This window comes from Triturus cristatus, chromosome 5_2 (genome assembly GCF_964204655.1).
Source record: "Triturus cristatus chromosome 5_2, aTriCri1.1, whole genome shotgun sequence".
In the NCBI taxonomy this organism is placed as follows: domain Eukaryota; kingdom Metazoa; phylum Chordata; class Amphibia; order Caudata; family Salamandridae; genus Triturus; species Triturus cristatus.
The window spans coordinates 575,026,508-575,046,608 of record NC_140588.1 but is presented as its reverse complement, the minus strand read 5'-3'; the positions used below and the strand labels follow the sequence as shown (position 1 = coordinate 575,046,608).

General features: G+C 53.4%; 21 non-coding genes across 21 annotated transcripts; 13 read left to right on the top strand and 8 right to left on the bottom strand.

Moving 5' to 3' along the window:
- The first annotated feature begins 117 nt into the window (after positions 1–117).
- Positions 118–189, top strand: TRNAE-UUC (transfer RNA glutamic acid (anticodon UUC)). The gene has a single exon. It is a non-coding gene; the product is annotated as a tRNA-Glu (tRNA).
- Positions 190–2,017: 1,828 nt separating this feature from the next.
- TRNAL-UAA (transfer RNA leucine (anticodon UAA)) lies at positions 2,018–2,100 on the bottom strand. The gene has a single exon. It is a non-coding gene; the product is annotated as a tRNA-Leu (tRNA).
- Positions 2,101–2,343: 243 nt separating this feature from the next.
- TRNAE-UUC (transfer RNA glutamic acid (anticodon UUC)) lies at positions 2,344–2,415 on the top strand. Its single transcript has one exon. It is a non-coding gene; the product is annotated as a tRNA-Glu (tRNA).
- Positions 2,416–3,045: 630 nt separating this feature from the next.
- Positions 3,046–3,117, top strand: TRNAE-CUC (transfer RNA glutamic acid (anticodon CUC)). The gene has a single exon. It is a non-coding gene; the product is annotated as a tRNA-Glu (tRNA).
- A 1,126-nt stretch (positions 3,118–4,243) lies between these two features.
- TRNAL-UAA (transfer RNA leucine (anticodon UAA)) lies at positions 4,244–4,326 on the bottom strand. Its single transcript has one exon. It is a non-coding gene; the product is annotated as a tRNA-Leu (tRNA).
- Positions 4,327–5,271: 945 nt separating this feature from the next.
- Positions 5,272–5,343, top strand: TRNAE-CUC (transfer RNA glutamic acid (anticodon CUC)). Its single transcript has one exon. It is a non-coding gene; the product is annotated as a tRNA-Glu (tRNA).
- A 1,126-nt stretch (positions 5,344–6,469) lies between these two features.
- On the bottom strand, positions 6,470–6,552 carry TRNAL-UAA (transfer RNA leucine (anticodon UAA)). The gene has a single exon. It is a non-coding gene; the product is annotated as a tRNA-Leu (tRNA).
- A 243-nt stretch (positions 6,553–6,795) lies between these two features.
- On the top strand, positions 6,796–6,867 carry TRNAE-UUC (transfer RNA glutamic acid (anticodon UUC)). Its single transcript has one exon. It is a non-coding gene; the product is annotated as a tRNA-Glu (tRNA).
- Positions 6,868–7,497: 630 nt separating this feature from the next.
- TRNAE-CUC (transfer RNA glutamic acid (anticodon CUC)) lies at positions 7,498–7,569 on the top strand. The gene has a single exon. It is a non-coding gene; the product is annotated as a tRNA-Glu (tRNA).
- A 2,154-nt stretch (positions 7,570–9,723) lies between these two features.
- On the top strand, positions 9,724–9,795 carry TRNAE-CUC (transfer RNA glutamic acid (anticodon CUC)). Its single transcript has one exon. It is a non-coding gene; the product is annotated as a tRNA-Glu (tRNA).
- A 1,126-nt stretch (positions 9,796–10,921) lies between these two features.
- On the bottom strand, positions 10,922–11,004 carry TRNAL-UAA (transfer RNA leucine (anticodon UAA)). The gene has a single exon. It is a non-coding gene; the product is annotated as a tRNA-Leu (tRNA).
- A 243-nt stretch (positions 11,005–11,247) lies between these two features.
- On the top strand, positions 11,248–11,319 carry TRNAE-UUC (transfer RNA glutamic acid (anticodon UUC)). The gene has a single exon. It is a non-coding gene; the product is annotated as a tRNA-Glu (tRNA).
- A 630-nt stretch (positions 11,320–11,949) lies between these two features.
- On the top strand, positions 11,950–12,021 carry TRNAE-CUC (transfer RNA glutamic acid (anticodon CUC)). Its single transcript has one exon. It is a non-coding gene; the product is annotated as a tRNA-Glu (tRNA).
- A 1,126-nt stretch (positions 12,022–13,147) lies between these two features.
- On the bottom strand, positions 13,148–13,230 carry TRNAL-UAA (transfer RNA leucine (anticodon UAA)). Its single transcript has one exon. It is a non-coding gene; the product is annotated as a tRNA-Leu (tRNA).
- Positions 13,231–13,473: 243 nt separating this feature from the next.
- TRNAE-UUC (transfer RNA glutamic acid (anticodon UUC)) lies at positions 13,474–13,545 on the top strand. Its single transcript has one exon. It is a non-coding gene; the product is annotated as a tRNA-Glu (tRNA).
- A 1,828-nt stretch (positions 13,546–15,373) lies between these two features.
- On the bottom strand, positions 15,374–15,456 carry TRNAL-UAA (transfer RNA leucine (anticodon UAA)). Its single transcript has one exon. It is a non-coding gene; the product is annotated as a tRNA-Leu (tRNA).
- Positions 15,457–15,699: 243 nt separating this feature from the next.
- Positions 15,700–15,771, top strand: TRNAE-UUC (transfer RNA glutamic acid (anticodon UUC)). Its single transcript has one exon. It is a non-coding gene; the product is annotated as a tRNA-Glu (tRNA).
- Positions 15,772–16,401: 630 nt separating this feature from the next.
- Positions 16,402–16,473, top strand: TRNAE-CUC (transfer RNA glutamic acid (anticodon CUC)). Its single transcript has one exon. It is a non-coding gene; the product is annotated as a tRNA-Glu (tRNA).
- Positions 16,474–17,599: 1,126 nt separating this feature from the next.
- On the bottom strand, positions 17,600–17,682 carry TRNAL-UAA (transfer RNA leucine (anticodon UAA)). Its single transcript has one exon. It is a non-coding gene; the product is annotated as a tRNA-Leu (tRNA).
- A 945-nt stretch (positions 17,683–18,627) lies between these two features.
- Positions 18,628–18,699, top strand: TRNAE-CUC (transfer RNA glutamic acid (anticodon CUC)). Its single transcript has one exon. It is a non-coding gene; the product is annotated as a tRNA-Glu (tRNA).
- Positions 18,700–19,825: 1,126 nt separating this feature from the next.
- Positions 19,826–19,908, bottom strand: TRNAL-UAA (transfer RNA leucine (anticodon UAA)). Its single transcript has one exon. It is a non-coding gene; the product is annotated as a tRNA-Leu (tRNA).
- Positions 19,909–20,101: the final 193 nt, after the last annotated feature.

Genomic DNA, 20,101 nt, shown 5'->3' with positions numbered 1-20,101 from the left:
AAACACACTGTGTGACACCTAACTTTTCCCCACTCGTACTTTATGGGCAATCTATACAGTGGAGTTAGCTTAGTCACAATAAGGAAGTGAGCAAGGCAGGCTCACAAGAGCATCTCCTCCCTGGTGGTCTAGTGGCTAGGATTCGGCGCTTTCACCGCCGCGGCCCGGGTTCGATTCCCGGTCAGGGAAGATCCCTCTAAGACGTAGACGTGCGTAATTTGTCCACGCAGCTCAGCTTTTTTTAATCGAAGGTCCTTAAAAAGGCACCCCGACCTATAGACGAAAGCAGAGGAAAGGGGCTGGGTCCCCTGTGTCCCAGGTTGCTTTGCTCCCATTGCCCTCAGCCACCTTCATGCGCACGCAGTCCCCCACCCAGTCAGGTGCTCTATGTGGGCGTAAAGTGCAGTACCAGCTCATCAGAAAGGTAAATTGCTGGAAAACCCGGCTGCGATGTATACATCTACTTTGGAGCACTCTTCTCCCTTGCACTCTTGAATCGGTCATTCGCAATGTATTCTTCCAGCAAGCTGAATAACGAGGTAGGTGTGAGAAGGTGTACCAGCTGTCTTTGAGCTATCAGCGGCCACTAGGTGTCCCTCTTGTGATTTCCCGGGGATCCCGATTGTACAGGAATTCGTCGGTTCAGTAGCACGGGGGAGGGGATGGCCTGTGCTTGGAAGTGACAAACAGTCTGGTGGAATCATGAGTGTTTTTTCAAGTTCTGATTCATATTCGCTGTAGAATAAAATATGCTTTCAGCCCCCATGAGCTTTGTCACTAGGAGAGCAGTGTAGGAACTTTTGCTGTATGGCTCTGGGTTCCCTGGTGGTCTAGTGGTTAGGATTCGGCGCTCTCACCGCCGCGGCCTGGGTTCGATTCCCGGTCAGGGAACAGTCCTTCTTCTGCCCTTGAATGCTTTTCCTTCCCGCAGGTCAGGGCTTCTCAAAATGAATTTGCTTTTCTGACAAACAGTTTGCCTAGCATCCCGCAATCTGGCTCCTAATTTGATTTTCGCAAGGTTCCCTTTGAGTTGATTTCCTCGGCGGGAGGAAAATCTCTTGTGCAAGGCTCTTGAGGAAGTGAGATTCTGTATTCCGAGGTGCGCTTCTTTTCGTAGGCTTCTGACCACATGGTGTGCGGCAGGAAGTCATCTTTGACAGGGCCGCAGGCTTTGTCTCCAAATGGCATCCCGGACCCACTGCAACCCACCTTTTTGCTGAAACGGAAGTCTGGTTCAGGGTAAGAAAAAGCTGAGCTGCACGTACCGAAAGCAGCAGAGCCCAGCGGCGGAGAGGGTGTGGCCAGGGCTGTCTGATTTGCATAGTGACCAGTGGCATCTTGGGAATGTACAGGCTTTGGAGCCTAACGGGTGCTGCAGGGGTCTGCCTGGCCGGAGAAATGCCTGTCTGGCGCTCCCCTCAGGACACACGTGTCTTCCGTTCGAGCATGGAGGGTGAGGGACATGGGTCACCCTCATATACAGGGGTGTGGGCATGGGCAGGATGGGGCGTGGGGGACCCGTCAGGGCATTGCCCGTTTGGAAGCCCGTTCGGAAGGCAAGAGGAGGCGGAGGCGGAGGCGGGAATCTCTGCTCAATTTTTTCCCGAGGCCTGGGGACAAGCCTTTGCACATTTGATCCAGCCGGGCCTGCATCAGCAGATCCTGCTCCGATGGCAAGGGAGAGCCTGCAGGTGTAAATCAAAGAAAGGGGAGAAATCCGCAAGAGGCGGGTTAACAAATTCCAGTGGCAGGCCCATGTTCCCCAGGAAGCAAGTACTTCCTCCTGCTCCCTTCAGTGGGAAAAGACATAGGAGGTGTATTTCTCTAAGCAGGGGCTCTGCGTAGGTGGCACTGCATTGCTTTGGGAAGCATCCATGCTAAGTGCAGAGTAGCAGCAGACCCCACAGCTGAGACGTGAATTGGGACTGTTAAGGAAGGGCACTGGGAGGGTGAGGAGGGCAGAGGAAAATGCTTTAAAAAAGCATCTGCAAGTTCCTACACACCCGCTGAAAACCCATACCAGGGATGGGGCTCGAACCCATGCGGACAACTGTCCATTGGATCTTAAGTCCAACGCCTTAACCACTCGGCCACCCTGGTGAGACCCTAGGCCCTGTCTTACTCAGCTCCCTTTTCATGCTGGCTGCTCCAGCGCAGGCTGTCCAGCAAGAGGTGATTGCAGAGTAAAAAGGCTTTTGCAGGAGGATAAAGGTAATTGCTTATGACAAACACACTGTGTGACACCTAACTTTTCCCCACTCGTACTTTATGGGCAATCTATACAGTGGAGTTAGCTTAGTCACAATAAGGAAGTGAGCAAGGCAGGCTCACAAGAGCATCTCCTCCCTGGTGGTCTAGTGGCTAGGATTCGGCGCTTTCACCGCCGCGGCCCGGGTTCGATTCCCGGTCAGGGAAGATCCCTCTAAGACGTAGACGTGCGTTATTTGTCCACGCAGCTCAGCTTTTTTTAATCGAAGGTCCTTAAAAAGGCACCCCGACCTATAGACGAAAGCAGAGGAAAGGGGCTGGGTCCCCTGTGTCCCAGGTTGCTTATCTCCCATTGCCCTCAGCCACCTTCATGCGCACGCAGTCCCCCACCCAGTCAGGTGCTCTATGTGGGCGTAAAGTGCAGTACCAGCTCATCAGAAAGGTAAATTGCTGGAAAACCCGGCTGCGATGTATACATCTACTTTGGAGCACTCTTCTCCCTTGCACTCTTGAATCGGTCATTCGCAATGTATTCTTCCAGCAAGCTGAATAACGAGGTAGGTGTGAGAAGGTGTACCAGCTGTCTTTGAGCTATCAGCGGCCACTAGGTGTCCCTCTTGTGATTTCCCGGGGATCCCGATTGTACAGGAATTCGTCGGTTCAGTAGCACGGGGGAGGGGATGGCCTGTGCTTGGAAGTGACAAACAGTCTGGTGGAATCATGAGTGTTTTTTCAAGTTCTGATTCATATTCGCTGTAGAATAAAATATGCTTTCAGCCCCCATGAGCTTTGTCACTAGGAGAGCAGTGTAGGAACTTTTGCTGTATGGCTCTGGGTTCCCTGGTGGTCTAGTGGTTAGGATTCGGCGCTCTCACCGCCGCGGCCCGGGTTCGATTCCCGGTCAGGGAACAGTCCTTCTTCTGCCCTTGAATGCTTTTCCTTCCCGCAGGTCAGGGCTTCTCAAAATGAATTTGCTTTTCTGACAAACAGTTTGCCTAGCATCCCGCAATCTGGCTCCTAATTTGATTTTCGCAAGGTTCCCTTTGAGTTGCTTTCCTCGGCGGGAGGAAAATCTCTTGTGCAAGGCTCTTGAGGAAGTGAGATTCTGTATTCCGAGGTGCGCTTCTTTTCGTAGGCTTCTGACCACATGGTGTGCGGCAGGAAGTCATCTTTGACAGGGCCGCAGGCTTTGTCTCCAAATGGCATCCCGGACCCACTGCAACCCACCTTTTTGCTGAAACGGAAGTCTGGTTCAGGGTAAGAAAAAGCTGAGCTGCACGTACCGAAAGCAGCAGAGCCCAGCGGCGGAGAGGGTGTGGCCAGGGCTGTCTGATTTGCATAGTGACCAGTGGCATCTTGGGAATGTACAGGCTTTGGAGCCTAACGGGTGCTGCAGGGGTCTGCCTGGCCGGAGAAATGCCTGTCTGGCGCTCCCCTCAGGACACACGTGTCTTCCGTTCGAGCATGGAGGGTGAGGGACATGGGTCACCCTCATATACAGGGGTGTGGGCATGGGCAGGATGGGGCGTGGGGGACCCGTCAGGGCATTGCCCGTTTGGAAGCCCGTTCGGAAGGCAAGAGGAGGCGGAGGCGGAGGCGGGAATCTCTGCTCAATTTTTTCCCGAGGCCTGGGGACAAGCCTTTGCACATTTGATCCAGCCGGGCCTGCATCAGCAGATCCTGCTCCGATGGCAAGGGAGAGCCTGCAGGTGTAAATCAAAGAAAGGGGAGAAATCCGCAAGAGGCGGGTTAACAAATTCCAGTGGCAGGCCCATGTTCCCCAGGAAGCAAGTACTTCCTCCTGCTCCCTTCAGTGGGAAAAGACATAGGAGGTGTATTTCTCTAAGCAGGGGCTCTGCGTAGGTGGCACTGCATTGCTTTGGGAAGCATCCATGCTAAGTGCAGAGTAGCAGCAGACCCCACAGCTGAGACGTGAATTGGGACTGTTAAGGAAGGGCACTGGGAGGGTGAGGAGGGCAGAGGAAAATGCTTTAAAAAAGCATCTGCAAGTTCCTACACACCCGCTGAAAACCCATACCAGGGATGGGGCTCGAACCCATGCGGACAACTGTCCATTGGATCTTAAGTCCAACGCCTTAACCACTCGGCCACCCTGGTGAGACCCTAGGCCCTGCCTTACTCAGCTCCCTTTTCATGCTGGCTGCTCCAGCGCAGGCTGTCCAGCAAGAGGTGATTGCAGAGTAAAAAGGCTTTTGCAGGAGGATAAAGGTAATTGCTTATGACAAACACACTGTGTGACACCTAACTTTTCCCCACTCGTACTTTATGGGCAATCTATACAGTGGAGTTAGCTTAGTCACAATAAGGAAGTGAGCAAGGCAGGCTCACAAGAGCATCTCCTCCCTGGTGATCTAGTGGCTAGGATTCTGCGCTTTCACCGCCGCGGCCCGGGTTCGATTCCCGGTCAGGGAAGATCCCTCTAAGACGTAGACGTGCGTAATTTGTCCACGCAGCTCAGCTTTTTTTAATCGAAGGTCCTTAAAAAGGCACCCCGACCTATAGACGAAAGCAGAGGAAAGGGGCTGGGTCCCCTGTGTCCCAGGTTGCTTTGCTCCCATTGCCCTCAGCCACCTTCATGCGCACGCAGTCCCCCACCCAGTCAGGTGCTCTATGTGGGCGTAAAGTGCAGTACCAGCTCATCAGAAAGGTAAATTGCTGGAAAACCCGGCTGCGATGTATACATCTACTTTGGAGCACTCTTCTCCCTTGCACTCTTGAATCGGTCATTCGCAATGTATTCTTCCAGCAAGCTGAATAACGAGGTAGGTGTGAGAAGGTGTACCAGCTGTCTTTGAGCTATCAGCGGCCACTAGGTGTCCCTCTTGTGATTTCCCGGGGATCCCGATTGTACAGGAATTCGTCGGTTCAGTAGCACGGGGGAGGGGATGGCCTGTGCTTGGAAGTGACAAACAGTCTGGTGGAATCATGAGTGTTTTTTCAAGTTCTGATTCATATTCGCTGTAGAATAAAATATGCTTTCAGCCCCCATGAGCTTTGTCACTAGGAGAGCAGTGTAGGAACTTTTGCTGTATGGCTCTGGGTTCCCTGGTGGTCTAGTGGTTAGGATTCGGCGCTCTCACCGCCGCGGCCCGGGTTCGATTCCCGGTCAGGGAACAGTCCTTCTTCTGCCCTTGAATGCTTTTCCTTCCCGCAGGTCAGGGCTTCTCAAAATGAATTTGCTTTTCTGACAAACAGTTTGCCTAGCATCCCGCAATCTGGCTCCTAATTTGATTTTCGCAAGGTTCCCTTTGAGTTGCTTTCCTCGGCGGGAGGAAAATCTCTTGTGCAAGGCTCTTGAGGAAGTGAGATTCTGTATTCCGAGGTGCGCTTCTTTTCGTAGGCTTCTGACCACATGGTGTGCGGCAGGAAGTCATCTTTGACAGGGCCGCAGGCTTTGTCTCCAAATGGCATCCCGGACCCACTGCAACCCACCTTTTTGCTGAAACGGAAGTCTGGTTCAGGGTAAGAAAAAGCTGAGCTGCACGTACCGAAAGCAGCAGAGCCCAGCGGCGGAGAGGGTGTGGCCAGGGCTGTCTGATTTGCATAGTGACCAGTGGCATCTTGGGAATGTACAGGCTTTGGAGCCTAACGGGTGCTGCAGGGGTCTGCCTGGCCGGAGAAATGCCTGTCTGGCGCTCCCCTCAGGACACACGTGTCTTCCGTTCGAGCATGGAGGGTGAGGGACATGGGTCACCCTCATATACAGGGGTGTGGGCATGGGCAGGATGGGGCGTGGGGGACCCGTCAGGGCATTGCCCGTTTGGAAGCCCGTTCGGAAGGCAAGAGGAGGTGGAGGCGGAGGCGGGAATCTCTGCTCAATTTTTTCCCGAGGCCTGGGGACAAGCCTTTGCACATTTGATCCAGCCGGGCCTGCATCAGCAGATCCTGCTCCGATGGCAAGGGAGAGCCTGCAGGTGTAAATCAAAGAAAGGGGAGAAATCCGCAAGAGGCGGGTTAACAAATTCCAGTGGCAGGCCCATGTTCCCCAGGAAGCAAGTACTTCCTCCTGCTCCCTTCAGTGGGAAAAGACATAGGAGGTGTATTTCTCTAAGCAGGGGCTCTGCGTAGGTGGCACTGCATTGCTTTGGCAAACATCCATGCTAAGTGCAGAGTAGCAGCAGACCCCACAGCTGAGACGTGAATTGGGACTGTTAAGGAAGGGCACTGGGAGGGTGAGGAGGGCAGAGGAAAATGCTTTAAAAACGCATCTGCAAGTTCCTACACACCCGCTGAAAACCCATACCAGGGATGGGGCTCGAACCCATGCGGACAACTGTCCATTGGATCTTAAGTCCAACGCCTTAACCACTCGGCCACCCTGGTGAGACCCTAGGCCCTGCCTTACTCAGCTCCCTTTTCATGCTGGCTGCTCCAGCGCAGGCTGTCCAGCAAGAGGTGATTGCAGAGTAAAAAGGCTTTTGCAGGAGGATAAAGGTAATTGCTTATGACAAACACACTGTGTGACACCTAACTTTTCCCCACTCGTACTTTATGGGCAATCTATACAGTGGAGTTAGCTTAGTCACAATAAGGAAGTGAGCAAGGCAGGCTCACAAGAGCATCTCCTCCCTGGTGGTCTAGTGGCTAGGATTCGGCGCTTTCACCGCCGCGGCCCGGGTTCGATTCCCGGTCAGGGAAGATCCCTCTAAGACGTAGACGTGCGTAATTTGTCCACGCAGCTGAGCTTTTTTTAATCGAAGGTCCTTAAAAAGGCACCCCGACCTATAGACGAAAGCAGAGGAAAGGGGCTGGGTCCCCTGTGTCCCAGGTTGCTTTGCTCCCATTGCCCTCAGCCACCTTCATGCGCACGCAGTCCCCCACCCAGTCAGGTGCTCTATGTGGGCGTAAAGTGCAGTACCAGCTCATCAGAAAGGTAAATTGCTGGAAAACCCGGCTGCGATGTATACATCTACTTTGGAGCACTCTTCTCCCTTGCACTCTTGAATCGGTCATTCGCAATGTATTCTTCCAGCAAGCTGAATAACGAGGTAGGTGTGAGAAGGTGTACCAGCTGTCTTTGAGCTATCAGCGGCCACTAGGTGTCCCTCTTGTGATTTCCCGGGGATCCCGATTGTACAGGAATTCGTCGGTTCAGTAGCACGGGGGAGGGGATGGCCTGTGCTTGGAAGTGACAAACAGTCTGGTGGAATCATGAGTGTTTTTTCAAGTTCTGATTCATATTCGCTGTAGAATAAAATATGCTTTCAGCCCCCATGAGCTTTGTCACTAGGAGAGCAGTGTAGGAACTTTTGCTGTATGGCTCTGGGTTCCCTGGTGGTCTAGTGGTTAGGATTCGGCGCTCTCACCGCCGCGGCCCGGGTTCGATTCCCGGTCAGGGAACAGTCCTTCTTCTGCCCTTGAATGCTTTTCCTTCCCGCAGGTCAGGGCTTCTCAAAATGAATTTGCTTTTCTGACAAACAGTTTGCCTAGCATCCCGCAATCTGGCTCCTAATTTGATTTTCGCAAGGTTCCCTTTGAGTTGCTTTCCTCGGCGGGAGGAAAATCTCTTGTGCAAGGCTCTTGAGGAAGTGAGATTCTGTATTCCGAGGTGCGCTTCTTTTCGTAGGCTTCTGACCACATGGTGTGCGGCAGGAAGTCATCTTTGACAGGGCCGCAGGCTTTGTCTCCAAATGGCATCCCGGACCCACTGCAACCCACCTTTATGCTGAAACGGAAGTCTGGTTCAGGGTAAGAAAAAGCTGAGCTGCACGTACCGAAAGCAGCAGAGCCCAGCGGCGGAGAGGGTGTGGCCAGGGCTGTCTGATTTGCATAGTGACCAGTGGCATCTTGGGAATGTACAGGCTTTGGAGCCTAACGGGTGCTGCAGGGGTCTGCCTGGCCGGAGAAATGCCTGTCTGGCGCTCCCCTCAGGACACACGTGTCTTCCGTTCGAGCATGGAGGGTGAGGGACATGGGTCACCCTCATATACAGGGGTGTGGGCATGGGCAGGATGGGGCGTGGGGGACCCGTCAGGGCATTGCCCGCTTGGAAGCCCGTTCGGAAGGCAAGAGGAGGCGGAGGCGGAGGCGGGAATCTCTGCTCAATTTTTTCCCGAGGCCTGGGGACAAGCCTTTGCACATTTGATCCAGCCGGGCCTGCATCAGCAGATCCTGCTCCGATGGCAAGGGAGAGCCTGCAGGTGTAAATCAAAGAAAGGGGAGAAATCCGCAAGAGGCGGGTTAACAAATTCCAGTGGCAGGCCCATGTTCCCCAGGAAGCAAGTACTTCCTCCTGCTCCCTTCAGTGGGAAAAGACATAGGAGGTGTATTTCTCTAAGCAGGGGCTCTGCGTAGGTGGCACTGCATTGCTTTGGGAAGCATCCATGCTAAGTGCAGAGTAGCAGCAGACCCCACAGCTGAGACGTGAATTGGGACTGTTAAGGAAGGGCACTGGGAGGGTGAGGAGGGCAGAGGAAAATGCTTTAAAAAAGCATCTGCAAGTTCCTACACACCCGCTGAAAACCCATACCAGGGATGGGGCTCGAACCCATGCGGACAACTGTCCATTGGATCTTAAGTCCAACACCTTAACCACTCGGCCACCCTGGTGAGACCCTAGGCCCTGCCTTACTCAGCTCCCTTTTCATGCTGGCTGCTCCAGCGCAGGCTGTCCAGCAAGAGGTGATTGCAGAGTAAAAAGGCTTTTGCAGGAGGATAAAGGTAATTGCTTATGACAAACACACTGTGTGACACCTAACTTTTCCCCACTCGTACTTTATGGGCAATCTATACAGTGGAGTTAGCTTAGTCACAATAAGGAAGTGAGCAAGGCAGGCTCACAAGAGCATCTCCTCCCTGGTGATCTAGTGGCTAGGATTCGGCGCTTTCACCGCCGCGGCCCGGGTTCGATTCCCGGTCAGGGAAGATCCCTCTAAGACGTAGACGTGCGTAATTTGTCCACGCAGCTCAGCTTTTTTTAATCGAAGGTCCTTAAAAAGGCACCCCGACCTATAGACGAAAGCAGAGGAAAGGGGCTGGGTCCCCTGTGTCCCAGGTTGCTTTGCTCCCATTGCCCTCAGCCACCTTCATGCGCACGCAGTCCCCCACCCAGTCAGGTGCTCTATGTGGGCGTAAAGTGCAGTACCAGCTCATCAGAAAGGTAAATTGCTGGAAAACCCGGCTGCGATGTATACATCTACTTTGGAGCACTCTTCTCCCTTGCACTCTTGAATCGGTCATTCGCAATGTATTCTTCCAGCAAGCTGAATAACGAGGTAGGTGTGAGAAGGTGTACCAGCTGTCTTTGAGCTATCAGCGGCCACTAGGTGTCCCTCTTGTGATTTCCCGGGGATCCCGATTGTACAGGAATTCGTCGGTTCAGTAGCACGGGGGAGGGGATGGCCTGTGCTTGGAAGTGACAAACAGTCTGGTGGAATCATGAGTGTTTTTTCAAGTTCTGATTCATATTCGCTGTAGAATAAAATATGCTTTCAGCCCCCATGAGCTTTGTCACTAGGAGAGCAGTGTAGGAACTTTTGCTGTATGGCTCTGGGTTCCCTGGTGGTCTAGTGGTTAGGATTCGGCGCTCTCACCGCCGCGGCCCGGGTTCGATTCCCGGTCAGGGAACAGTCCTTCTTCTGCCCTTGAATGCTTTTCCTTCCCGCAGGTCAGGGCTTCTCAAAATGAATTTGCTTTTCTGACAAACAGTTTGCCTAGCATCCCGCAATCTGGCTCCTAATTTGATTTTCGCAAGGTTCCCTTTGAGTTGCTTTCCTCGGCGGGAGGAAAATCTCTTGTGCAAGGCTCTTGAGGAAGTGAGATTCTGTATTCCGAGGTGCGCTTCTTTTCGTAGGCTTCTGACCACATGGTGTGCGGCAGGAAGTCATCTTTGACAGGGCCGCAGGCTTTGTCTCCAAATGGCATCCCGGACCCACTGCAACCCACCTTTTTGCTGAAACGGAAGTCTGGTTCAGGGTAAGAAAAAGCTGAGCTGCACGTACCGAAAGCAGCAGAGCCCAGCGGCGGAGAGGGTGTGGCCAGGGCTGTCTGATTTGCATAGTGACCAGTGGCATCTTGGGAATGTACAGGCTTTGGAGCCTAACGGGTGCTGCAGGGGTCTGCCTGGCCGGAGAAATGCCTGTCTGGCGCTCCCCTCAGGACACACGTGTCTTCCGTTCGAGCATGGAGGGTGAGGGACATGGGTCACCCTCATATACAGGGGTGTGGGCATGGGCAGGATGGGGCGTGGGGGACCCGTCAGGGCATTGCCCGTTTGGAAGCCCGTTCGGAAGGCAAGAGGAGGCGGAGGCGGAGGCGGGAATCTCTGCTCAATTTTTTCCCGAGGCCTGGGGACAAGCCTTTGCACATTTGATCCAGCCGGGCCTGCATCAGCAGATCCTGCTCCGATGGCAAGGGAGAGCCTGCAGGTGTAAATCAAAGAAAGGGGAGAAATCCGCAAGAGGCGGGTTAACAAATTCCAGTGGCAGGCCCATGTTCCCCAGGAAGCAAGTACTTCCTCCTGCTCCCTTCAGTGGGAAAAGACATAGGAGGTGTATTTCTCTAAGCAGGGGCTCTGCGTAGGTGGCACTGCATTGCTTTGGGAAGCATCCATGCTAAGTGCAGAGTAGCAGCAGACCCCACAGCTGAGACGTGAATTGGGACTGTTAAGGAAGGGCACTGGGAGGGTGAGGAGGGCAGAGGAAAATGCTTTAAAAAAGCATCTGCAAGTTCCTACACACCCGCTGAAAACCCATACCAGGGATGGGGCTCGAACCCATGCGGACAACTGTCCATTGGATCTTAAGTCCAACGCCTTAACCACTCGGCCACCCTGGTGAGACCCTAGGCCCTGCCTTACTCAGCTCCCTTTTCATGCTGGCTGCTCCAGCGCAGGCTGTCCAGCAAGAGGTGATTGCAGAGTAAAAAGGCTTTTGCAGGAGGATAAAGGTAATTGCTTATGACAAACACACTGTGTGACACCTAACTTTTCCCCACTCGTACTTTATGGGCAATCTATACAGTGGAGTTAGCTTAGTCACAATAAGGAAGTGAGCAAGGCAGGCTCACAAGAGCATCTCCTCCCTGGTGGTCTAGTGGCTAGGATTCGGCGCTTTCACCGCCGCGGCCCGGGTTCGATTCCCGGTCAGGGAAGATCCCTCTAAGACGTAGACGTGCGTAATTTGTCCACGCAGCTCAGCTTTTTTTAATCGAAGGTCCTTAAAAAGGCACCCCGACCTATAGACGAAAGCAGAGGAAAGGGGCTGGGTCCCCTGTGTCCCAGGTTGCTTTGCTCCCATTGCCCTCAGCCACCTTCATGCGCACGCAGTCCCCCACCCAGTCAGGTGCTCTATGTGGGCGTAAAGTGCAGTACCAGCTCATCAGAAAGGTAAATTGCTGGAAAACCCGGCTGCGATGTATACATCTACTTTGGAGCACTCTTCTCCCTTGCACTCTTGAATCGGTCATTCGCAATGTATTCTTCCAGCAAGCTGAATAACGAGGTAGGTGTGAGAAGGTGTACCAGCTGTCTTTGAGCTATCAGCGGCCACTAGGTGTCCCTCTTGTGATTTCCCGGGGATCCCGATTGTACAGGAATTCGTCGGTTCAGTAGCACGGGGGAGGGGATGGCCTGTGCTTGGAAGTGACAAACAGTCTGGTGGAATCATGAGTGTTTTTTCAAGTTCTGATTCATATTCGCTGTAGAATAAAATATGCTTTCAGCCCCCATGAGCTTTGTCACTAGGAGAGCAGTGTAGGAACTTTTGCTGTATGGCTCTGGGTTCCCTGGTGGTCTAGTGGTTAGGATTCGGCGCTCTCACCGCCGCGGCCCGGGTTCGATTCCCGGTCAGGGAACAGTCCTTCTTCTGCCCTTGAATGCTTTTCCTTCCCGCAGGTCAGGGCTTCTCAAAATGAATTTGCTTTTCTGACAAACAGTTTGCCTAGCATCCCGCAATCTGGCTCCTAATTTGATTTTCGCAAGGTTCCCTTTGAGTTGCTTTCCTCGGCGGGAGGAAAATCTCTTGTGCAAGGCTCTTGAGGAAGTGAGATTCTGTATTCCGAGGTGCGCTTCTTTTCGTAGGCTTCTGACCACATGGTGTGCGGCAGGAAGTCATCTTTGACAGGGCCGCAGGCTTTGTCTCCAAATGGCATCCCGGACCCACTGCAACCCACCTTTTTGCTGAAACGGAAGTCTGGTTCAGGGTAAGAAAAAGCTGAGCTGCACGTACCGAAAGCAGCAGAGCCCAGCGGCGGAGAGGGTGTGGCCAGGGCTGTCTGATTTGCATAGTGACCAGTGGCATCTTGGGAATGTACAGGCTTTGGAGCCTAACGGGTGCTGCAGGGGTCTGCCTGGCCGGAGAAATGCCTGTCTGGCGCTCCCCTCAGGACACACGTGTCTTCCGTTCGAGCATGGAGGGTGAGGGACATGGGTCACCCTCATATACAGGGGTGTGGGCATGGGCAGGATGGGGCGTGGGGGACCCGTCAGGGCATTGCCCGTTTGGAAGCCCGTTCGGAAGGCAAGAGGAGGCGGAGGCGGAGGCGGGAATCTCTGCTCAATTTTTTCCCGAGGCCTGGGGACAAGCCTTTGCACATTTGATCCAGCCGGGCCTGCATCAGCAGATCCTGCTCCGATGGCAAGGGAGAGCCTGCAGGTGTAAATCAAAGAAAGGGGAGAAATCCGCAAGAGGCGGGTTAACAAATTCCAGTGGCAGGCCCATGTTCCCCAGGAAGCAAGTACTTCCTCCTGCTCCCTTCAGTGGGAAAAGACATAGGAGGTGTATTTCTCTAAGCAGGGGCTCTGCGTAGGTGGCACTGCATTGCTTTGGGAAGCATCCATGCTAAGTGCAGAGTAGCAGCAGACCCCACAGCTGAGACGTGAATTGGGACTGTTAAGGAAGGGCACTGGGAGGGTGAGGAGGGCAGAGGAAAATGCTTTAAAAAAGCATCTGCAAGTTCCTACACACCCGCTGAAAACCCATACCAGGGATGGGGCTCGAACCCATGCGGACAACTGTCCATTGGATCTTAAGTCCAACGCCTTAACCACTCGGCCACCCTGGTGAGACCCTAGGCCCTGCCTTACTCAGCTCCCTTTTCATGCTGGCTGCTCCAGCGCAGGCTGTCCAGCAAGAGGTGATTGCAGAGTAAAAAGGCTTTTGCAGGAGGATAAAGGTAATTTCTTATGACAAACACACTGTGTGACACCTAACTTTTCCCCACTCGTACTTTATGGGCAATCTATACAGTGGAGTTAGCTTAGTCACAATAAGGAAGTGAGCAAGGCAGGCTCACAAGAGCATCTCCTCCCTGGTGGTCTAGTGGCTAGGATTCGGCGCTTTCACCGCCGCGGCCCGGGTTCGATTCCCGGTCAGGGAAGATCCCTCTAAGACGTAGACGTGCGTAATTTGTCCACGCAGCTCAGCTTTTTTTAATCGAAGGTCCTTAAAAAGGCACCCCGACCTATAGACGAAAGCAGAGGAAAGGGGCTGGGTCCCCTGTGTCCCAGGTTGCTTTGCTCCCATTGCCCTCAGCCACCTTCATGCGCACGCAGTCCCCCACCCAGTCAGGTGCTCTATGTGGGCGTAAAGTGCAGTACCAGCTCATCAGAAAGGTAAATTGCTGGAAAACCCGGCTGCGATGTATACATCTACTTTGGAGCACTCTTCTCCCTTGCACTCTTGAATCGGTCATTCGCAATGTATTCTTCCAGCAAGCTGAATAACGAGGTAGGTGTGAGAAGGTGTACCAGCTGTCTTTGAGCTATCAGCGGCCACTAGGTGTCCCTCTTGTGATTTCCCGGGGATCCCGATTGTACAGGAATTCGTCGGTTCAGTAGCACGGGGGAGGGGATGGCCTGTGCTTGGAAGTGACAAACAGTCTGGTGGAATCATGAGTGTTTTTTCAAGTTCTGATTCATATTCGCTGTAGAATAAAATATGCTTTCAGCCCCCATGAGCTTTGTCACTAGGAGAGCAGTGTAGGAACTTTTGCTGTATGGCTCTGGGTTCCCTGGTGGTCTAGTGGTTAGGATTCGGCGCTCTCACCGCCGCGGCCTGGGTTCGATTCCCGGTCAGGGAACAGTCCTTCTTCTGCCCTTGAATGCTTTTCCTTCCCGCAGGTCAGGGCTTCTCAAAATGAATTTGCTTTTCTGACAAACAGTTTGCCTAGCATCCCGCAATCTGGCTCCTAATTTGATTTTCGCAAGGTTCCCTTTGAGTTGATTTCCTCGGCGGGAGGAAAATCTCTTGTGCAAGGCTCTTGAGGAAGTGAGATTCTGTATTCCGAGGTGCGCTTCTTTTCGTAGGCTTCTGACCACATGGTGTGCGGCAGGAAGTCATCTTTGACAGGGCCGCAGGCTTTGTCTCCAAATGGCATCCCGGACCCACTGCAACCCACCTTTTTGCTGAAACGGAAGTCTGGTTCAGGGTAAGAAAAAGCTGAGCTGCACGTACCGAAAGCAGCAGAGCCCAGCGGCGGAGAGGGTGTGGCCAGGGCTGTCTGATTTGCATAGTGACCAGTGGCATCTTGGGAATGTACAGGCTTTGGAGCCTAACGGGTGCTGCAGGGGTCTGCCTGGCCGGAGAAATGCCTGTCTGGCGCTCCCCTCAGGACACACGTGTCTTCCGTTCGAGCATGGAGGGTGAGGGACATGGGTCACCCTCATATACAGGGGTGTGGGCATGGGCAGGATGGGGCGTGGGGGACCCGTCAGGGCATTGCCCGTTTGGAAGCCCGTTCGGAAGGCAAGAGGAGGCGGAGGCGGAGGCGGGAATCTCTGCTCAATTTTTTCCCGAGGCCTGGGGACAAGCCTTTGCACATTTGATCCAGCCGGGCCTGCATCAGCAGATCCTGCTCCGATGGCAAGGGAGAGCCTGCAGGTGTAAATCAAAGAAAGGGGAGAAATCCGCAAGAGGCGGGTTAACAAATTCCAGTGGCAGGCCCATGTTCCCCAGGAAGCAAGTACTTCCTCCTGCTCCCTTCAGTGGGAAAAGACATAGGAGGTGTATTTCTCTAAGCAGGGGCTCTGCGTAGGTGGCACTGCATTGCTTTGGGAAGCATCCATGCTAAGTGCAGAGTAGCAGCAGACCCCACAGCTGAGACGTGAATTGGGACTGTTAAGGAAGGGCACTGGGAGGGTGAGGAGGGCAGAGGAAAATGCTTTAAAAAAGCATCTGCAAGTTCCTACACACCCGCTGAAAACCCATACCAGGGATGGGGCTCGAACCCATGCGGACAACTGTCCATTGGATCTTAAGTCCAACGCCTTAACCACTCGGCCACCCTGGTGAGACCCTAGGCCCTGTCTTACTCAGCTCCCTTTTCATGCTGGCTGCTCCAGCGCAGGCTGTCCAGCAAGAGGTGATTGCAGAGTAAAAAGGCTTTTGCAGGAGGATAAAGGTAATTGCTTATGACAAACACACTGTGTGACACCTAACTTTTCCCCACTCGTACTTTATGGGCAATCTATACAGTGGAGTTAGCTTAGTCACAATAAGGAAGTGAGCAAGGCAGGCTCACAAGAGCATCTCCTCCCTGGTGGTCTAGTGGCTAGGATTCGGCGCTTTCACCGCCGCGGCCCGGGTTCGATTCCCGGTCAGGGAAGATCCCTCTAAGACGTAGACGTGAGTTATTTGTCCACGCAGCTCAGCTTTTTTTAATCGAAGGTCCTTAAAAAGGCACCCCGACCTATAGACGAAAGCAGAGGAAAGGGGCTGGGTCCCCTGTGTCCCAGGTTGCTTATCTCCCATTGCCCTCAGCCACCTTCATGCGCACGCAGTCCCCCACCCAGTCAGGTGCTCTATGTGGGCGTAAAGTGCAGTACCAGCTCATCAGAAAGGTAAATTGCTGGAAAACCCGGCTGCGATGTATACATCTACTTTGGAGCACTCTTCTCCCTTGCACTCTTGAATCGGTCATTCGCAATGTATTCTTCCAGCAAGCTGAATAACGAGGTAGGTGTGAGAAGGTGTACCAGCTGTCTTTGAGCTATCAGCGGCCACTAGGTGTCCCTCTTGTGATTTCCCGGGGATCCCGATTGTACAGGAATTCGTCGGTTCAGTAGCACGGGGGAGGGGATGGCCTGTGCTTGGAAGTGACAAACAGTCTGGTGGAATCATGAGTGTTTTTTCAAGTTCTGATTCATATTCGCTGTAGAATAAAATATGCTTTCAGCCCCCATGAGCTTTGTCACTAGGAGAGCAGTGTAGGAACTTTTGCTGTATGGCTCTGGGTTCCCTGGTGGTCTAGTGGTTAGGATTCGGCGCTCTCACCGCCGCGGCCCGGGTTCGATTCCCGGTCAGGGAACAGTCCTTCTTCTGCCCTTGAATGCTTTTCCTTCCCGCAGGTCAGGGCTTCTCAAAATGAATTTGCTTTTCTGACAAACAGTTTGCCTAGCATCCCGCAATCTGGCTCCTAATTTGATTTTCGCAAGGTTCCCTTTGAGTTGCTTTCCTCGGCGGGAGGAAAATCTCTTGTGCAAGGCTCTTGAGGAAGTGAGATTCTGTATTCCGAGGTGCGCTTCTTTTCGTAGGCTTCTGACCACATGGTGTGCGGCAGGAAGTCATCTTTGACAGGGCCGCAGGCTTTGTCTCCAAATGGCATCCCGGACCCACTGCAACCCACCTTTTTGCTGAAACGGAAGTCTGGTTCAGGGTAAGAAAAAGCTGAGCTGCACGTACCGAAAGCAGCAGAGCCCAGCGGCGGAGAGGGTGTGGCCAGGGCTGTCTGATTTGCATAGTGACCAGTGGCATCTTGGGAATGTACAGGCTTTGGAGCCTAACGGGTGCTGCAGGGGTCTGCCTGGCCGGAGAAATGCCTGTCTGGCGCTCCCCTCAGGACACACGTGTCTTCCGTTCGAGCATGGAGGGTGAGGGACATGGGTCACCCTCATATACAGGGGTGTGGGCATGGGCAGGATGGGGCGTGGGGGACCCGTCAGGGCATTGCCCGTTTGGAAGCCCGTTCGGAAGGCAAGAGGAGGCGGAGGCGGAGGCGGGAATCTCTGCTCAATTTTTTCCCGAGGCCTGGGGACAAGCCTTTGCACATTTGATCCAGCCGGGCCTGCATCAGCAGATCCTGCTCCGATGGCAAGGGAGAGCCTGCAGGTGTAAATCAAAGAAAGGGGAGAAATCCGCAAGAGGCGGGTTAACAAATTCCAGTGGCAGGCCCATGTTCCCCAGGAAGCAAGTACTTCCTCCTGCTCCCTTCAGTGGGAAAAGACATAGGAGGTGTATTTCTCTAAGCAGGGGCTCTGCGTAGGTGGCACTGCATTGCTTTGGGAAGCATCCATGCTAAGTGCAGAGTAGCAGCAGACCCCACAGCTGAGACGTGAATTGGGACTGTTAAGGAAGGGCACTGGGAGGGTGAGGAGGGCAGAGGAAAATGCTTTAAAAAAGCATCTGCAAGTTCCTACACACCCGCTGAAAACCCATACCAGGGATGGGGCTCGAACCCATGCGGACAACTGTCCATTGGATCTTAAGTCCAACGCCTTAACCACTCGGCCACCCTGGTGAGACCCTAGGCCCTGCCTTACTCAGCTCCCTTTTCATGCTGGCTGCTCCAGCGCAGGCTGTCCAGCAAGAGGTGATTGCAGAGTAAAAAGGCTTTTGCAGGAGGATAAAGGTAATTGCTTATGACAAACACACTGTGTGACACCTAACTTTTCCCCACTCGTACTTTATGGGCAATCTATACAGTGGAGTTAGCTTAGTCACAATAAGGAAGTGAGCAAGGCAGGCTCACAAGAGCATCTCCTCCCTGGTGATCTAGTGGCTAGGATTCTGCGCTTTCACCGCCGCGGCCCGGGTTCGATTCCCGGTCAGGGAAGATCCCTCTAAGACGTAGACGTGCGTAATTTGTCCACGCAGCTCAGCTTTTTTTAATCGAAGGTCCTTAAAAAGGCACCCCGACCTATAGACGAAAGCAGAGGAAAGGGGCTGGGTCCCCTGTGTCCCAGGTTGCTTTGCTCCCATTGCCCTCAGCCACCTTCATGCGCACGCAGTCCCCCACCCAGTCAGGTGCTCTATGTGGGCGTAAAGTGCAGTACCAGCTCATCAGAAAGGTAAATTGCTGGAAAACCCGGCTGCGATGTATACATCTACTTTGGAGCACTCTTCTCCCTTGCACTCTTGAATCGGTCATTCGCAATGTATTCTTCCAGCAAGCTGAATAACGAGGTAGGTGTGAGAAGGTGTACCAGCTGTCTTTGAGCTATCAGCGGCCACTAGGTGTCCCTCTTGTGATTTCCCGGGGATCCCGATTGTACAGGAATTCGTCGGTTCAGTAGCACGGGGGAGGGGATGGCCTGTGCTTGGAAGTGACAAACAGTCTGGTGGAATCATGAGTGTTTTTTCAAGTTCTGATTCATATTCGCTGTAGAATAAAATATGCTTTCAGCCCCCATGAGCTTTGTCACTAGGAGAGCAGTGTAGGAACTTTTGCTGTATGGCTCTGGGTTCCCTGGTGGTCTAGTGGTTAGGATTCGGCGCTCTCACCGCCGCGGCCCGGGTTCGATTCCCGGTCAGGGAACAGTCCTTCTTCTGCCCTTGAATGCTTTTCCTTCCCGCAGGTCAGGGCTTCTCAAAATGAATTTGCTTTTCTGACAAACAGTTTGCCTAGCATCCCGCAATCTGGCTCCTAATTTGATTTTCGCAAGGTTCCCTTTGAGTTGCTTTCCTCGGCGGGAGGAAAATCTCTTGTGCAAGGCTCTTGAGGAAGTGAGATTCTGTATTCCGAGGTGCGCTTCTTTTCGTAGGCTTCTGACCACATGGTGTGCGGCAGGAAGTCATCTTTGACAGGGCCGCAGGCTTTGTCTCCAAATGGCATCCCGGACCCACTGCAACCCACCTTTTTGCTGAAACGGAAGTCTGGTTCAGGGTAAGAAAAAGCTGAGCTGCACGTACCGAAAGCAGCAGAGCCCAGCGGCGGAGAGGGTGTGGCCAGGGCTGTCTGATTTGCATAGTGACCAGTGGCATCTTGGGAATGTACAGGCTTTGGAGCCTAACGGGTGCTGCAGGGGTCTGCCTGGCCGGAGAAATGCCTGTCTGGCGCTCCCCTCAGGACACACGTGTCTTCCGTTCGAGCATGGAGGGTGAGGGACATGGGTCACCCTCATATACAGGGGTGTGGGCATGGGCAGGATGGGGCGTGGGGGACCCGTCAGGGCATTGCCCGTTTGGAAGCCCGTTCGGAAGGCAAGAGGAGGTGGAGGCGGAGGCGGGAATCTCTGCTCAATTTTTTCCCGAGGCCTGGGGACAAGCCTTTGCACATTTGATCCAGCCGGGCCTGCATCAGCAGATCCTGCTCCGATGGCAAGGGAGAGCCTGCAGGTGTAAATCAAAGAAAGGGGAGAAATCCGCAAGAGGCGGGTTAACAAATTCCAGTGGCAGGCCCATGTTCCCCAGGAAGCAAGTACTTCCTCCTGCTCCCTTCAGTGGGAAAAGACATAGGAGGTGTATTTCTCTAAGCAGGGGCTCTGCGTAGGTGGCACTGCATTGCTTTGGCAAACATCCATGCTAAGTGCAGAGTAGCAGCAGACCCCACAGCTGAGACGTGAATTGGGACTGTTAAGGAAGGGCACTGGGAGGGTGAGGAGGGCAGAGGAAAATGCTTTAAAAACGCATCTGCAAGTTCCTACACACCCGCTGAAAACCCATACCAGGGATGGGGCTCGAACCCATGCGGACAACTGTCCATTGGATCTTAAGTCCAACGCCTTAACCACTCGGCCACCCTGGTGAGACCCTAGGCCCTGCCTTACTCAGCTCCCTTTTCATGCTGGCTGCTCCAGCGCAGGCTGTCCAGCAAGAGGTGATTGCAGAGTAAAAAGGCTTTTGCAGGAGGATAAAGGTAATTGCTTATGACAAACACACTGTGTGACACCTAACTTTTCCCCACTCGTACTTTATGGGCAATCTATACAGTGGAGTTA